The sequence below is a fragment of the Mangifera indica genome, chromosome 18 (assembly GCF_011075055.1).
Source record: "Mangifera indica cultivar Alphonso chromosome 18, CATAS_Mindica_2.1, whole genome shotgun sequence".
Classification (NCBI taxonomy): domain Eukaryota; kingdom Viridiplantae; phylum Streptophyta; class Magnoliopsida; order Sapindales; family Anacardiaceae; genus Mangifera; species Mangifera indica.
Window position 1 is genome coordinate 9322 of NC_058154.1, and position 17563 is coordinate 26884.

The following is a 17563-nucleotide window of genomic DNA, read 5'->3' on the forward strand; positions in this document are numbered from 1 at the left end:
TTTTTGAATCATCGAAATCATTTCACAGTAATATTCTCAACCCACTTAGGCTTTCAATTTTCTCAGCTTATAATATTCTGCCACAAGGCCTTCTGCTGCCTTGCGGCAGAAGGATATGCTTGTGCAGGAAAAAATATAAAATTTTATATTATAAACAGTATCGTATCGAGCTGGTTCATGGGTTTAATATTAAAACCCAAAGTCCGGCTCAATAGGCCCATAGGTCTGGCCTGACACTCTACACTACCGGGCCGGACTTTGTCGTGTCTATACTTTTTTTCATGCTTCAGGTCAAGCCTTCATTCGATCCAATCCAATTGACATGTCTACAAAGGACTATTGTTCAAATTCTTATTTTAAATTAAAATTAATATTTAAAATTTAAAACAGGGGATGGATTAACGGTAATTAAATAAAAACCAAAAATACTAATTTTGAAAAAAGGAAAAATTGGTTTCTTCGTATTAACTATTGTACCGTTACGTGAAGATTTTCATTTGCGCCCTCTTTTGGTTTCCTATTTAATCATTCCCTCTTACTTCCTCATTCAGACGTTCTTGAAATTTGTTGTCACTGGGAACGCTTTTTCTTGTGCTTTTTTCTTCTCTGTATCTTAGATTATATGATTTTGCCCTTCTGCTCTTTTCTGATCTGTCTCTTCGACTATATGATTTTAATTCTGTTTCTTTTTCTTATTTTCAGATCCAGCAAAATATAAACAGGAATTGAGGGAAGAATTAAACTCTACATTTTAAGTAAGCTGCTTCTAAGCGAACTTGAATTCCTATTTAATGTAATTTCCTCTCTCGTTTCTTCTATTTCTTCATTCTTAATTGTTGGCTTGAAAACCCTATTTCTTGCTGTTTCAGTTTTGTCTCTCATTCTGCAAGAGGTTGCTATTCGTAAATTCACCACTCCTGATCAATCTTGAAGACCTATATATGTAATTTCGTCTCCCTTTACTCTTCATGTTTTTTTTTTTTAAATTCTTAAATTGTTGTTGTTTCAAATGTGTCTCTCTTTTCTTTTCTTTCGTTCAAAATAGTTGACAAAATTGAAATAAGCAATAATTACGGTAGCAAATCCTAAAAGACAATCAATTCTGATGGATCTTGAAGGCTTATTTATTGTAATTTCCTCTCTCTTTCCTTTTTCTTTCATTTTTTTGTTCTTAATTTGATTTTAAAATTATTTTCATTCAGTTTGCTTGAAAACTCTGATTCTTTTGTTTGATTTTGTCTGTTGTTTTGTAAAGGGGCAATGGGCTTCATCTAAATCTCCCGATTATTAGACTGCTTGATTTTAGATGAGGGAGGACTTATTCAGTTTCCGTATAAGACATCTTCCAGTTCGCTCACTGGTAATTTCTTTTTTAGTTCTAACTATCGATAAAGAATGTTTACCTTATGCTGTGTAACCGTTATTACATAATTTTTGATATTTTCCCTTTGACTCTAAGTACGTTTTATCATACTTGTAAAAATGAGGATTGCTAATATTGGTTTTATAATCTTTTTCAGTCATGGACTAATGCTTCATGTATCTTAAGTTTAGTTTTTGTTATGTTATTTTTTGCCCTACTTATATGAATGACTACATAATATTGTTGTGTTGTGCCTTGTCACAGAATGAGTTGGTTTTCCACTTCCGAATCACCCACCTATTGTAGGAGTTCTTCCCCAACCTTGTTCTTCTGGAAACAGGCAAGATATACTTAAATTATATTATTTATGGTTTTGACCGTGGATGTGAATTAAGGCTCAACTTTTATATTCCACAACTGTTACGTTGATTACATTTCTTGGAATGCTATGTTGTTAGTTTGTGTATAGAATGCCAAGCATATCTTGGTAGCCATACTGCTGTATATATTTGTTCCTTTATATGTAAACCTTTCTTGGTACTTATTGTATAAATTTGTGTCTTTGCACTTATATCTTTAGTGGTACGTATTTTTGTTATATTGGGATATAGAATTACTTTTTTGCTCATAATGTTGTTCTCATGTTTTAGATTGGCATCGATTTTGTATCTTATATAAAAAATTTGTTGGCTGTGTTCTCATATCCGAAGCTTCTGATATGGAAGTTTATCATCCTGATCTCTTGAACCGTTTATCAAATAGATATGGATTCTGAATATTTAATTTCAGCATCCATATGATATCCCATTCATGTTTCTATTATAAGGGAGAGTCAGTAGCCTTTCTATGTCATGACTAGATTGAAACTATAAAAAGTAACATATTGGTGCAAAATCTAATATAAATTAATGAGTTTTGGATTGATTGTAGTAATGCTCTTGCGGTATAATAATTGAAAGCTTGTGAACAGTGATATGTGTGTCTGAATGTGTATATGAAAACCTGATTATGTTGTTATGCTCTGAATTGGATCTGGCTCTTTGTCTCTATCAATATTTGTATTATGGCTACACCCTTGCTAACATGACACAGCAATGAGGTTATATGGTGTATCAAACAATACTATATTAGAAAAGCTATTAAAACAACAAAAAAAAGGAAACTGTTTTTTTCTTTTTTTTTGATTCTGCCATAAAACTTTTGCAGGGTACTAATTGCATGTGAGAACGGATTGATGATTCTTTGGGATGTTTCTGAAGCTAAAATTCTTTCGTTGGAGGTGATAAGGTTCTGCAATTGAAGAATGGAGTTGTTGATTCTTCAAGTGAAGTGGATTCTAATCTTCTTGATGGTATACTTTAGCATCATCTACAAGGAAAAGAAATAAGTGCTCTTTGTTGGGCATCATCAAATGGGTCCATTCTACAGTTGGGTACATAGATGGAGATATCTTGTTTTGGAATACATCAAGTTTTGGCTCTGTTAAAGGTCAGTAAACAAGATCAAGCAACAATGTTGTTATGCTTGAATTAACATTTGCTGAAAGGAGATCCCCATTATTGTCTTACATTGGTCCATAGACAGTGAATCCTGTAGTAATAGGAATAGGTGACTTTTTGTCTATGGTGGTGATTAGATAGGATCTGAAGAAGTTCTTATAGTGCATACGTTTTATGGTGTCTAGTGGATTAAGGTTATGCAAAATATAAACAATTTTGAAGACATAATTATGTATTTTAAAGAGGTTTGATATCATGTAGATAGTTGCAAATTTATCATTCAACTTTGATATCTAGAAAAAATTAAAAACAATTCTTAGGAAGATGAATCACTTCTTAAAAGACTAATCCAATGTTACTCAAATACTAAGTATTTAGATTATTCATCCCTTTTTCACCCAAATACTGTTGCATTGTATATTGTCTTCCTTGTTAATGGTTGAAAATATAAACTTGGTATATTTAATTTCTACAACTTTTAGTAATGATGTTGGTGTTATCTGTCTGTCTATTTAGTATGGCAAAATGATGGAACTGTGTAATTATAAGTTTGAAAAAAAAAAAAATCCTCTGACATCCACCACGGAAGTTGCTCTTATTACTTGATCTGGCTGTTACAAGTTTTGAGTTTTGATTGGTCATCTAGGATGGATGCTTTAAGATGTGTTGGCCACGTGGACCTTACACTCAGTGGCTCTTTTGCAGACATGATTTTGTTACCAAGTTTTGGGCAAAAGGGGGTAATCACAAAGCTGATCTTTTTGCATTAACAAGTCCTGGGCAACTGCATCTCTGTGATGATGTTGGCCTATCTACCTCACTGTCTCAGCAAGAAAAGAAACCATCTGTCTTTTAGGTTGAATATCCTGGGGTGATACCTACAATTGATCCAATAATGACTGCAACAAATTTTAGTGCATTAAGCATGGGTGGAAACTCATCAAAAGGTGGTATTGATTTCAGTCATTCATGATTAACTATTTTATCTGATTTAGTTGTCTATTGATTTTGTTTTACTGACTCCACATTTTTTTCGTATATGCTTCAGTAGCCTCTCTAATGAAACTTGGCTCCTCACCTATCCTGGCTGGTGAAATTAAGTGGCCTTTTTCTGGGGTTGTGCCCAGTCAGTTGTCTGTCACCAAAGATCACGATGTCAGTAAGGTATATGCGGCCGGTTATCAAGATGGAACCGTTGGGATATGGGATGCCACATACACTATCCTGTAACCTATATTTGTTCTAAAGGGAGAGGTTAGAGTTCCATCCATTAATTTGTTCGTAGAGGTAAAAGGCATCCTTTATGCCAACTTATTATCTTATTATTTGCAGGTGCAAGGTATAGAAGTGGCTTGCTCTAGTGCACCAGTATCAACTTTGAATTTCTCTTTCCTAAATTCGAGTTTGGCTGTTGGGAATGAATGCAGTCTGGTCAGAAATATTTTTGGTGGAATTTTTTTTTTTTAAACAGTATAATCTGGTGCTATATTTTCCTTTGTGTCATCTTCACTTTTGCAGGTTCGTATTTATAACCTCAATAGGCAGCACTGGTGACACGAACCTTCACTTTGTCTCAGAAACTAAATAAGAAGGTAAGTTATAGATGTATCTAAGCAGGCACACTTGATTGGTTTAGTATGTTACTGGCTTTTCCACAATCATTTGAGAGTGAAATTTGAAATGTCAGTCCGGCATGAGTTAATCATTGAATATATCATAGTAAGATGTATGATGTTTAGAACCGAATATGAAGTTTGAAGAGTTTTTCCATCAATATCATCGCTTCTTTAGCATTTGAACACCATGTAGGATGTTGGGATGTGCAGATTGTTGTTTTGGCTGTTGGGAATGAATGCACTCTGGTCAGAAATATTTTTGGTGGAATTTTTTTTTTTTAAACAGTATAATCTGGTGCTATATTTTCCTTTGTGTCATCTTCACTTTTGCAGGTTCGTATTTATAACCTCAATAGGCAGCACTGGTGACACGAACCTTCACTTTGTCTCAGAAACTAAATACGAAGGTAAGTTATAGATGTATCTAAGCAGGCACACTTGATTGGTTTAGTATGTTACTGGCTTTTCCACAATCATTTGAGAGTGAAATTTGAAATGTCAGTCCGGCATGAGTTAATCATTGAATATATCATAGTAAGATGTATGATGTTTAGAACCGAATATGAAGTTTGAAGAGTTTTTCCATCAATATCATCGCTTCGTTAGCATTTGAACACCATGTAGGATTACACATTACTTGGAATGAGAGTTTGGGATGTGCAGATTGTTGTTTTAATTAATACTAGCCTTGACAGGCTTTCTCCTTGACAACTATTCTATCTGATTTTGTCAAATTCCATTAAACTGATTGTGAATGTATTCTACTTGTCCTTTTTGTTTAATAAGGTCTGAGAGCTGTTCTGTGTTCAATTTACTGAAGAAAAATATTATCCATCTTGTTGTCATTATTAAAGTTATTGAGACACTTTCAGAATGTCTTTTTCTCTTGGAGTAACATTGTCCAACTTCTCTCACAGTCCACATGTTGCCTGAAGGGAAAGGAACTCAATGTAAAGCTGTTTTTTTCTGTTGTCAATTCTCTTATTCGAGCCCTGCAGTTTGCAAGAAGTGGAAATAAACTTGCTGTGGGATTTGGATGTGGTTGTGCGAGAATTTTCTTCGCACTTGCTAATTTTGCATTTTCTTGCTGTTTTAAGTAATTGAGTGGCCAGTATCTATTTTTTGTTCAGGTAGATTTTTGAACTGTTGCTTGGATTTCAGGTTGCTGTGGTTGATATGAGCTTCTTATCTGGAATGCTCGACATTGATGGCACATAATAGGTATGTGCAATAAACACAGCTTTGTGAAAAGCCCAAATCATTCCTCTCCATTGAACTTGAAGAAAGAAGCAACTACAATTTCTACGTACATAATAGGATTTAGACACTTGTCTTCATTTCATAGGCTAGGTTTTTTTTATAAAATGGGTACTTAGGTTTCAAATAGAAAAGGAAAAATATTATTAGGGTAGGCCACATAAAGTGATTGTGAGAGGTCATCGGTGCCTCAAATGACCAAAAAATGTGAGGTTGCTGGACTCCTCAAACTGTCTGGATTTTATTTGTAGTGCTTCCTATTAATGAAATCTATGAAGTAGTTTACCTTTGGTTGATCGTGAGAGGTCTTCAGCGCCTCGAACAGTTGAAAAAAGTGAGGTCTCATGCGCCTCAAACTTTGTTGATTTTATCTGTGAAATAGTTTACATTTTAGTTTGTTTTTGGGTAGGCCACCTTTGGATGATTGTGAGAGGTCTTCGATGCCTCGAACAACCGAGAAGTGTGAGGTCCCGGAGTCCTAAAACTACTCGGATTTTATTGTGGCTTTTTCTATTGTACAGTCTATGATCCTAAATGTAAAGCTTGTCTTGATATAGCTATTTTCGACCAAAAATATTATTTGTTGAATGCATCATTCTCAATAGCTCAAAATTCTTGTTGGCTAGTGTGCACTTATTTTGGTTTGTGTATATTAGGATTTAGACACTTGTCTTCATTTCATAGGCTAGGTTTTTTTTATAAAAAGGGTACTTGGGTTTCAAATAGAAAAGGAAAAATATTATTAAGGTAGGCCACCTTTGGTGATTGTGAGAGGTCATCGACGCCTTAAATGACCGAAAAATGTGAGGTTGCTGGACTCCTCAAACTGTCTGAATTTTTATTTGTAGTGCTTCCTATTAATGAAATCTATGAAATAGCTTACATTTTAGTATATTCGTGGGTTGGCCACCTTTGCTTGATTGTTAGAGGTCTTCGGCACCTCAAACGGCCGAAAAATGTAAGGTCCCGGACTCCTTAAACTGTCCGGATTTTATTTGTGGTCTTTTCTGTTGTACAGCCTATGATCATAAATGTAAGGTCTGTTTTAGTGATATATCTATTTCTGAAGAAGAGTATTATTTGTTGAATGCATCATTCTCAGTGGCTCAAAACTCTTGTTTGCTAGTGTGCACTTATTTTGGCTTGACTATATTAGGATTAGGACGCTTGTTCTCATTCCATCGGTTAGGTTTTATTATTAGGGTTTTGCTATTGCAACCACCTTTGGCTGATTGTGAGAAGTCTTCGGCGCTTCGAACGGTCGAAAAATGTGAGGTCCCAAACTCTTAAAACTATTCAGATTTTATTTGCGGTTTTTTCTGTTGTACAGTCTATTTTTGACCAAAAATATTATTTGTTGAATGCATCATTCTCAATAGCTCAAAATTCTTGTTGGCTAGTGTGCACTTATTTTGGTTTGTGTATATTAGGATTTAGACACTTGTCTTCATTTCATAGGCTAGGTTTTTTTTATAAAAAGGGTACTTGGGTTTCAAATAGAAAAGGAAAAATATTATTAGGGTAGGCCACCTTTGGTGATTGTGAGAGGTCATCGGCGCCTCAAATGACCGAAAAATGTGAGGTTGCTGGACTCCTCAAACTGTCTGAATTTTTATTTGTAGTGCTTCCTATTAATGAAATCTATGAAATAGCTTACATTTTAGTATATTCGTGGGTTGGCCACCTTTGCTTGATTGTTAGAGGTCTTCGGCACCTCAAACGGCCGAAAAATGTAAGGTCCCGGACTCCTTAAACTGTCCGGATTTTATTTGTGGTCTTTTCTGTTGTACAGCCTATGATCATAAATGTAAGGTCTGTTTTAGTGATATATCTATTTCTGAAGAAGAGTATTATTTGTTGAATGCATCATTCTCAGTGGCTCAAAACTCTTGTTTGCTAGTGTGCACTTATTTTGGCTTGACTATATTAGGATTAGGACGCTTGTTCTCATTCCATCGGTTAGGTTTTATTATTAGGGTTTTGCTATTGCAACCACCTTTGGCTGATTGTGAGAGGTCTTCGGCGCCTCGAACGGCCGAAAAATGTGAGGTCTCGGACTTCTTAAACTGTCCGGATTTTATTTGTAGTTCTTCTTATTAGCTAAACCTATGAAATAGTTTACATTTTAGTTTGTTTGTGGGTGGGCCACCTTTGGCTGATTGTGATAAGCCTTTGGCGCCTCGAACGGCTGAAAAATGCGAGGTCCCAGGCTTCTCAAACTGTCTGGATTTGTGATAAATTATGGCATGTGCAGATTGTTGTTTTAATTAATACTAGCCTTGAAAGGCTTTCTCCTTTGCAAATATTTTATCTGATTTTGTCAAATTCTGTTCAACTGATTGTGAATGAATTGTACTTCACCTTTTTGTTTAATAAGGTTTGAAAGCTTTTGTGTGTTCAATTTACTGCAGAAAAATATTATTTCATCTTGTTGTCATTATTGAAGTTTTAATCATATACTTCTTTTTGGGATGTCTTTTTCTCTTGGGGTAACATCGTTCAGCTTCTGTCACAGTCCACATGTTGCGGGAAGGGAAAGGAACTCACTGTAAAGTTGTTTTTTGTATAACCAGTTCTCTTGTTCGAGCCTTGCAGCTTGCAGAAAGCGGAGCTAAGCCTGCTGTGTGATTTGAGTGTGATCATGTGTGCATTTTCTTAGCACTAGTTAATTTTACAAGTTCTTGTTGTTATAAGTAATTGAGTTGCCAGTTTCTGTTTTTTGTTCAGGTAGATTTTTGAACTGTTACTTTGATTTCAGGTTGCTGTGGTTGATATGAGTTTCTTATCTGGAATGTTCGACATTTATGGCACGTCTGGCTATAAGCTCAGGTCTCGTTGTAATGATTTGGTCAGAACATGGCAATAAACACAGCTTTCTGAAAAGCCCAAATCATTCCTGTCCATTGAACTTGGAGAAAGAAGCAGTTACAATTTCTATGTACATAATAGGTATGTGCAATTCTCATCTGGGGAATTTTTAAAAAGTTATTCATTTCATCGTATCTCTGAATTATAAAATTTTAAAATTTTTGTTGAATGTGACCACTGAAAGGCGACCTGTGCAATCTATCAAGAATAACAGCCCAAAACCCGATCCAGTGCCTAACGCTACTTCAGTTGAAACTAATTCTCCTGGGGCTCAACATCTCTCCTCTCTAGAAATTGAATGTTGTGGAGAAGTACCATCAGAGGCCCTACTGTTGGTTTGTTCTGAAAATTCGCTGCCCTTGTACTCTAAATAATGCACAATTCAGGTGCTTCTATTACCTTTTTTATTTTAATTTCCAATAAATATTAGACTTATGTTTGCATTCTGGCGTGTTGTGCTTCTATAGGTAAACAAAAAAAAAAAAATGCATTCATAAAGTGAAGCACACAAAATCATGTCGTTGCGCCACAACCTTTAGCAACGATGGAAAATAGTGTGGACTGGTGTCACTGTTTCAGGATGGAGTAGTTGAAACAGGTAAATGTTATAGCTCATCCTATTGTGATTGCTTTGCACAAAAATATTTTCAAAAGTTTTGATTGTAAGTTTCCAGTTCTCTTTTTCAATAGTGTAGTTGTAATCAGTTAGATGGAAAATTTCGAATTTTGAATTCCAAAATTAGCAATAGAAATTTTGTTTCCTCCCCTGATGAACATGATATCACATTCAGTTGGCTGTATTTTCCATCAAATGATTCATATCATTATTTTCTGTTTTTGTTCAGATCTTTGTTATTGAGGTTAAATAGGCAAATGGATATGAAGTGGCTTTCGTTCATCTGTTACGTGCTGAAAATGATGTCAGGTACGCTTGCTGTCTTGTTTTGCATGCTGTGAAGTGTGGTAGGAGTATAAAATTTAGCGCAAAAGTTTATCTGGTTTAGGAACAAATTTGTAACGACTATAATTGTTGTAGGATTCTGGAGTCTTTGCCTTGTCTTCATGATAAAGTTCTTGATGCTGCTGCAGATGCTGGGTTTGCCGCCTCTTCGAATCAGAAGAAAAAACAGGTTCAAGGATTCATATCCATTTTATTTAATTATTATTTTGTTTAAAGTTATGACTACATATCTTATCTTTGTCACTGCAGGGCAATGCACCAGGGATTCTTGGTGGTATTGTCACAGGCTTTAAGGCGGGGAAAGGTAGCCATACTGTGGATATTACTGTGGCTCCTAAGTCCAGTTTTACTCATTCAGAGGGAATATCATCTCCCACTGCAACAGATGATGAGAAAGTAATATAGGTTCTGTCCAACCTCTCACCAAAGTATTGCTTTTTTTTTTTGGTTCATTGCTCACTGTATGGTTTTATTTTGGTACAGGTCACATTGTAATGGATGAAACAGGATCTGTGGCAGCCACTTCATGTCATAAAGTAGCTTATATGAAGAAAGGTAAATTTGACATTCTTTTTGTCTGTCTCCATGCATATTTGGACTTCAAAGATCGAAAAAGTTCTGGTGGTATTACAGATAAGGGAAAGATTGTTAGGTGAACCTGATGATACAAAGGCCAGAGCGAGGACATAGGAAGAAAGGTAAGTTTGACTTTCTTTTGTCTTTGTCTCCATGCATACTTGGACTTCACGGATCAAAAATTTTTTTGTAGTATTGCAGTTAAGGGGACCAACGGGGAAAGATTGTTAGGTGAATTTATTGTTATTTAGACTTTATTCGTAGTTTTTTTCTTGTATAGTTTATGATCCTAAATGTAAAATTTGTCTTAGTGATATGTCTATTTCTATACAAGAGTATTATTTGTTGAATGTATCATTCTCAGTAGCTCAAAACTCTTGTTAGCGGATGTGCACATATTTTGGTTTGGCTATATTGGTATTAGGACGCACGTCCTCATTCCATAAGTTAGGTTTTATCGTGAAAAGGGTACTTAGGTTTCAAATAGAAAATGAAAAAGATTATTGGGGTTTTGCTATTGTGCGTAAGCCACTTTTGGTTGATTGTGAAAGGTCTTTGATGCCTCGAACGGTCGAAAAAAGTGGGGTCTCATGCTCCACAAACTTTGCTGATTTTATCTGTGAAATAGTTTACATTTTAGTTTGTTTTTGGGCAGGCCACCTTTGGATGATTGTGAGAGGTCTTCGGCGCTTCGAACGGTCGAAAAATGTGAGGTCCCGAACTCTTAAAACTGTTCAGATTTTATTTGCGGTTTTTTCTGTTGTACAGTCTATTTTTGACCAAAAATATTATTTGTTGAATGCATCATTCTCAATAGCTCAAAATTCTTGTTGGCTAGTGTGCACTTATTTTGGTTTGTGTATATTAGGATTTAGACACTTGTCTTCATTTCATAGGCTAGGTTTTTTTTATAAAAAGGGTACTTGGGTTTCAAATAGAAAAGGAAAAATATTATTAAGGTAGGCCACCTTTGGTGATTGTGAGAGGTCATCGGCGCCTTAAATGACCGAAAAATGTGAGGTTGCTGGACTCCTCAAACTGTCTGAATTTTTATTTGTAGTGCTTCCTATTAATGAAATCTATGAAATAGCTTACATTTTAGTATATTCGTGGGTTGGCCACCTTTGCTTGATTGTTAGAGGTCTTCGGCACCTCAAACGGCCGAAAAATGTAAGGTCCCGGACTCCTTAAACTGTCCGGATTTTATTTGTGGTCTTTTCTGTTGTACAGCCTATGATCATAAATGTAAGGTCTGTTTTAGTGATATATCTATTTCTGAAGAAGAGTATTATTTGTTGAATGCATCATTCTCAGTGGCTCAAAACTCTTGTTTGCTAGTGTGCACTTATTTTGGCTTGACTATATTAGGATTAGGACGCTTGTTCTCATTCCATCGGTTAGGTTTTATTATTAGGGTTTTGCTATTGCAACCACCTTTGGCTGATTGTGAGAAGTCTTCGGCGCTTCGAACGGTCGAAAAATGTGAGGTCCCAAACTCTTAAAACTATTCAGATTTTATTTGCGGTTTTTTCTGTTGTACAGTCTATTTTTGACCAAAAATATTATTTGTTGAATGCATCATTCTCAATAGCTCAAAATTCTTGTTGGCTAGTGTGCACTTATTTTGGTTTGTGTATATTAGGATTTAGACACTTGTCTTCATTTCATAGGCTAGGTTTTTTTTATAAAATGGGTACTTGGGTTTCAAATAGAAAAGGAAAAATATTATTAAGGTAGGCCACCTTTGGTGATTGTGAGAGGTCATCGGCGCCTTAAATGACCGAAAAATGTGAGGTTGCTGGACTCCTCAAACTGTCTGAATTTTTATTTGTAGTGCTTCCTATTAATGAAATCTATGAAATAGCTTACATTTTAGTATATTCGTGGGTTGGCCACCTTTGCTTGATTGTTAGAGGTCTTCGGCACCTCAAACGGCCGAAAAATGTAAGGTCCCGGACTCCTTAAACTGTCCAGATTTTATTTGTGGTCTTTTCTGTTGTACAACCTATGATCCTAAATGTAAAGTCTATTTTAGTGATATATCTATTTCTGAAGAAAAGTATTATTTGTTGAATGCATCATTCTCAGTGGCTCAAAACTCTTGTTTGCCCACGTGCACTTATTTTGGCTTGACTATATTAGGATTAGGACGCTCGTTCTCATTCCATCGGTTAGGTTTTATTATTAGGGTTTTGCTATTGCAACCACCTTTGGCTGATTGTGAGAGGTCTTTGGTGCCTCGAACGGCTGAAAAATGTGAGGTCTTGGACTCTTTAAACTGTCTGGATTTTATTTGTAGTTCTTCCTATTAGCTAAACCTATGAAATAGTTTACATTTTAGTTTGTTTGTGGGCAGGCCACCTTTGGCTGATTGTGATAAGCCTTCGGCACCTCGAATGGCTAAAAAATGCAAGGTCCCAGGCTCCTCAAACTGTCTGGATTTGTGATAAATTATGGCATGTGCAGATTGTTGTTTTAATTAATACTAGCCTTGAAAGGCTTTCTCCTTTGCAAATATTCTATCTGATTTTGTCAAATTCTGTTCAACTGATTGTGAATAAATTGTACTTCACTCTTTTGTTTAATACGGTTTGAAAGCTTTTGTGTGTTCAATTTACTGCAGAAAAATATTATTTCATCTCGTTGTCTTTATTAAAGTTTTAATGATATACTTTTTTTTGGGATGTCTTTTTCTCTTGGGGTAACATCGTTCAGCTTCTGTCACAGTCCCCATGTTGCCAGAAGGGAGAGGAACTCACTGTAAAGCTATTTTTTCTATTATCAATTCTCTTGTTCGAGCCTTGCAGCTTGCAGAAAGCGGAGATAAACCTGTTGTGTGATTTGAGTGTGATCATGCGTGCATTTTCTTAGCACTTGTTAATTTTACAAGTTCTTGCTGTTATAAGTAATTGAGTTGCCAGTTTCTGTTTTTTGTTCAGGTAGATTTTTGAACTGTTACTTTGATTTCAAGTTGCTGTGGTTGATATGAGTTTCTTATCTGGAATGTTCGACATTTATGGCGCGTCTGGCTATAAGCTCACGTATGGTTGTAATGATTTGGTCAGAACATGGCAATAAACATAGCTTTGTGAAAAGCCCAAATCATTCCTATCCATTGAACTTGGAGAAAATTTTTGTTGGATGTGACCACGGAAAGGCGAGTTGTGCAATCTATCAAGAATAACAGCTCAAAAACTGATCCAATGCCTAACGCTACTTTAGTTGAAACTAATTCTCCTGAGGCCGAACATCTCTCCTTTCTAGAAAGTGAATGTTCTGGAGAAGTACTATCAGAGGCTCTAGTGTTGGTTTGTTCTGAAGATTCACTGCCCTTGTACTCCAAATAATCCAGAATTCAGGTGCTTCTATTGCCTTTTTTAATTTTAATTTCCAACAAATATCAGACTTATGTTTGCCTTCTGGCGTGATATACATCTATAGGTAAATAAAACGATGCATTCATAAAGTGAAGCACACAAAATCTCATTGTTGGACCATAGCCTTCACCAAAGATGGAAAAGTGGACTGGTGTCACCGTTTCAGATTGGATTAGTTGAAATCAGGTGGGTGTGGTAGCTCATCCTTCTGTGCTCATTTTGCACAAAAAAATTATCAAAAGTTTTGGTTAGAAGTTTTCATTTCTCTTATTCACTGGAGTAGTTGAAATCAGGTAGATGGAAAATGTCTAATTTTGAATCCCAAAACTGGCAATAGAAATTTTGTTTCCTCCCCTAATGAACATGATATCACATTCAGTTGGTTGTATTTTCCATCAAATGATTCATATCATTATTTTCTGTTTTTGTTCTGATCTTTGTTTGATTTAAAATTGGTGAAAGAGAGTTCCTTAATGTAAATTCTGGCGTGGAGTTTCAAGGCAAACATGGATAAGACGATTAGTGCAAATAATGGGCAGATAACTTTGTTATTGTTGTGAAAGTCTAGTTATTAAACACTATGGATTGATGTTCTAACTTAGCAATATATGTTCGACAATGCTTTGATCACCTTACATCTCTGAAATTAAATTTTGAGTCTAAAACCCTTTTGAATCTGCATATTTTGTATTAGTTATGGCTCACTTTGTGATGTGTGTTATTGAAGTTAAATAGGTAAATGGATATGAAGTGGCTTTCTTCCATCTATTTTGTGTTGAAAATGATGTCAGGTACGCTCGCTGTCTGTTTAGCATGTTGTGAAGTGTGATAAGAGTAGAAAATTTATCGCAAAGGTTTATCTGGTTTAGGAACAAATTTGTAATGACTATAATTGTTGTGGGATTCTGGAGTCATTGCCTTGTCTTCATGATAAAATTCTTGATGCTGCTGCAGATGCAGGCTTTGCTGTCTCTTCGAATCAGAAGAAAAAAACAGGTTCAAGGATTCATATCCATTTTATTTAATTTTTATTTTGTTTAAAGTTATTATTACATATCTTATCTTTGTCACTGCAGGGCAATGCACCAGGGATTCTTGGTTGTATTATCTCAGGCTTTAAGGTGGGGAAAGGTAGCCATACTGTGGATATTACTGTGGCTCCTAAGTCCAGTTTTACTCATTTAGAGGGAATATCTTTGAAGCCCCCATTCCTAGATTCATCTCCTACTGCAACAGATGATGAGAAAGTAATATAGGTTCTGTCCAACCTCTCACCAAAGTATTGCTTTTTTTTTTGGTTCATTGCTCACTGTGTGGTTTTATTTTGGTATAGATCACATTGTAATTGATTAAACAGGATCTGTGGCAGCCACTTCATGTCATAACGTAGCTTATATGTAGAAAGGTAAATTTGACATTCTTTTTCTCTGTCTTCATGCATATTTGGACTTCAAAGATTGAAAATGTTCTGGTGGTACTGCAAATAAGTGAATCAATAGAGAAAGATTGTTAGGTGAACGTGGTGATACAAAGCCCAGAGCGAGGACTTATGAACAAAGGTAAATTTGTCTTTCTTTTCTCCCTGTCTCCATGCATATATGGACTTCACGGATCAAAAAAAATTTTGTAGCACTGCAGATAAGGGGACTAATGGGGAAAGATTGTTAGGTGAATTTATTGTTATTTGGACTTTTCCTTCTTTATTTGTTCTTAATTTGATTTGAAAATTATATTCATTCAATTCGCTTGAAATTTTGATTCTTCTTTTTCAATTTCTTTGTTGAAAGCAAAGGGCCAGTTGACTTCATCTAAAACTTGCCTTTATGAGAGAAAAATATCCCCTAATTATTAGATTGTTTGATTTGCATTTTAGGGTCCTTGTTACGTGCATGTTTGGAGGAGTTGGAGTTCAAAGTTAGCAATAGAAATGGTTGTTTCTTACTTTTGCAAAGTATATTGTTGTTGTGCATTAAAGATTTTGAATTAGGATATACATATAATACTCTCGGTGAGTGGCTTTTTCTGTTGTACAATCTATAATCCTATATATAAAGTTTGTCTTAAGCGATAAATTTATTTCGGGACATGAATATTATTTGTTGAATGCATCATTCTCAGTAGCTCAATATTCTTGTTGGCCGGTGTGTACTTCTTTTGGTTTGAGTATGTTAGGATTAAGACATTTGTCCTCATTTCATAGGTTAAGTTTTATTATAAAAAGGGTACTTAGGTTTCAAATGAAAATGGAAAAATATAATTAGGGTTTTGCTTTCGTGGGTAGGCCACCTTTGGTTGATTGTGAGAGGTTTTGGGCGCCTCAAATGACTGAAAAATGCGAGGTCTCAGACTTCTCAAACTGTCTGGATTTTATTTGTAGTTCTTCCTATTAATGGAATCTATGAAATAATTTACATGTTTGTTTGTTTGCGGATAGACCACCTTTGCTTGATTGTTAGAAGTCTTCGGGACCTCAAACGGCCAAAAAATGTGAGGTCCCCAGACTCCTTAAACTATTCAGATTTTATTTGTGGCTTTTTCTATTATATAGTGTATGATCCTCAATGTAAAGTCTGTCTTAGTGATATGTCTATTTTTGTACAAGAGTATTATTTGATGAATGTATCATTCTCAGTAGCTCAAAACTCTTGTTAGTCGGTGTGCACATATTTTGGTTTGGCTATATTTGTATTATGACGCTCGTCCTCATTCCATAAGTTAGGTTTTATCGTGAAAAAGGTACTTAGGTTTCAAATGGAAAATGAAAAGGATTATTGGGGTTTTGCTATTGTGCGTAGGCCATCTTTGGTTGATCATGAGAGGTCTTCGGCGCCTCGAACGGTTGAAAAAAGTGAGCTCTGATGAGCCTCAAACTTTGCTGATTTTCTCTGTGAAATAGTTTACATTTTAGTTTGTTTTTGGGTAAGCCACCTTTGGATGATTGTGAGAGGTCTTCGGCACCTCAAACGGCCAAAAAGTGTGAGGTCCCGGACTCTTAAAACTGTTCGAATTTTATTTGTGGCTTTTTCTGTTGTAAAGTCTATGATCTTAAGTGTAAAGTTTGTCTTGATATATCTATTTTTGAACAAAAATATTATTTGTTGAATGCATCATTCTCAACAACTCGAAATTCTTGTTGGCCAGTGTGCACTTCTTTTGGTTTGTGTATGTTAGGATATAGACACTTGTCTTCATTTCATAGGCTAGATTTTTTTATAAAACGGGTACTTATGTTTCAAATGGAAAAGGAAAAATATTATTAGGGTAGACCACCTTTGATGATTGTGAGAGGTCTTCGACGCCTCAAATGACCAAAAAATGTGAGGTGTTGGACTCTTTAAACTGTCTGGATTTTCTTTGTAGTTCTTCCTATAAATGACATCTATGAAATAATTTACATTTTAGGTTGTTTGTGGGTTGGCCACCTTTGCTTGATTGTTAGAGGTCTTCGGCGTCTCAAACGGTTGAAAAATATGAGGTCCTAGACCCTTTAAATTATTCGGATTTTATTTGTAGCTTTTTCTATTGTACAACCTATGATCCTAAATGTAAAGTCTATTTTAGTGATATATCTATTTCTGACGAAGGGTATTATTTGTTGAATGCATCATTCTCAGTAGCTCAAAACTCTTGTTTGCTGGTGTGCGCTTATTTTAGTTTGACTATATTAGGATTAGGATGTTTGTCCTCATTCCATAGGTTAGGGTTTATTATGAAAAGAGTGCTTAGGTTTCAAATAGAAAAAGAAAAACTTTACTATGGTTTTGCTATTGTGGTAAGCCACCTTTGGTTGATCGTGAGAGGTTTTCCACATCTCGAACAACTAGAAAAAGTGGGGTCTCATAAGCCTCAAACTGTCCGGATTTTATTTATATTTTTTCCCATTAATGAAATCTATGAAATAGTTTACATTTTAATTTGTTTTGGATGATTGTAAGAGGTCTACGGTGCCTTGAACGGTCGAAAAATATGAGGTCCCAAACTCCTAAAACTGTCTGGATTTTATTTGCGGCTTTTTCTGTTGTACAGTCTATGATCCTAAATGTAAA

At 35.4% G+C, this 17563-nt stretch overlaps 1 protein-coding gene and 1 long non-coding RNA gene across 10 annotated transcripts in view; both read left to right on the forward strand.

The window, feature by feature from the left end:
* Nucleotides 1-471: 471 nt before the first annotated feature.
* LOC123201353 lies at nt 472-1708 on the forward strand. Of its 2 annotated transcripts, XR_006498807.1 has the most exons (6): nt 499-591; nt 703-755; nt 870-943; nt 1046-1129; nt 1256-1360; nt 1628-1708. It is a non-coding gene; the product is annotated as an uncharacterized LOC123201353 (long non-coding RNA). The 2 variants fall into 2 exon arrangements; XR_006498806.1 differs by having other exon boundaries at nt 472-755.
* Nucleotides 1709-2570: 862 nt separating this feature from the next.
* LOC123201352 (E3 ubiquitin-protein ligase RFWD3-like) overlaps nt 2571-17563 on the forward strand; it is a 38723-nt gene continuing 23730 nt past the window's right edge. For 5 of the 8 annotated variants that reach the window (XM_044616822.1, XM_044616815.1, XM_044616813.1 and 2 more), the window contains exons 1-5: nt 8245-8378; nt 8494-8684; nt 13298-13499; nt 13582-13703; nt 14245-14308. The gene's annotated coding sequence lies outside the window, so the exon portion shown is untranslated. Of the gene's footprint in view, nt 2852-3567; nt 3810-3910; nt 4117-4194; nt 4294-4380; nt 4455-4811; nt 4886-6575; nt 7006-8244; nt 8379-8493; nt 8685-13297; nt 13500-13581; nt 13704-14244; nt 14309-17563 lie in introns of those variants that run through there. The other 3 variants (XM_044616814.1, XM_044616818.1, XM_044616817.1) reach the window with 3 other exon arrangements.